Source organism: Penaeus monodon, chromosome 34, assembly GCF_015228065.2.
Source record: "Penaeus monodon isolate SGIC_2016 chromosome 34, NSTDA_Pmon_1, whole genome shotgun sequence".
Taxonomy (NCBI): domain Eukaryota; kingdom Metazoa; phylum Arthropoda; class Malacostraca; order Decapoda; family Penaeidae; genus Penaeus; species Penaeus monodon.
Genome location: NC_051419.1, coordinates 18,924,145 through 18,924,602, shown reverse-complemented (window position 1 = coordinate 18,924,602; position 458 = coordinate 18,924,145).

Sequence of the window (458 nt, the reverse complement as noted above, 5' to 3'; positions counted from 1 at the left end):
AAAAGGGGAAAAATACCGTCTTTATTTTTAACCTTGAATAGGGACAGTTCCGTTTGTTTTTGTGCCTTCCTTTTGTTGGGTTTAACATGAAGCAAAACATTTTTCTTGCGGCCTTCTGCCCTGCTTCGGGGTTTAGGGGACCGGGCCCTTTGAAACTTTCGGGGTTTTTTGGGTGGGGGCCGGGTTTTATTTCTTTGAAGGGGGGAATTTTATACTTTTAAGAAAAGCGGGGGTTTTTTTATGTTTTTTGTTGGGAGGGGTTCCATTTTTTTTATTTGTAGTGAGGTAAATAGACACACGACATACAGTTTAATAGATTCAAATAGATAAGTGATTTTTAAAATTATGGACATGAATACAATAGAGGAAAATCGTGCTGAGCACACAAATAATCATTTTAAAAACTTTTCCCCCCCCCCTTTTCCCTCCAAACTTTTAATAAAATCGATTCTCCCAGA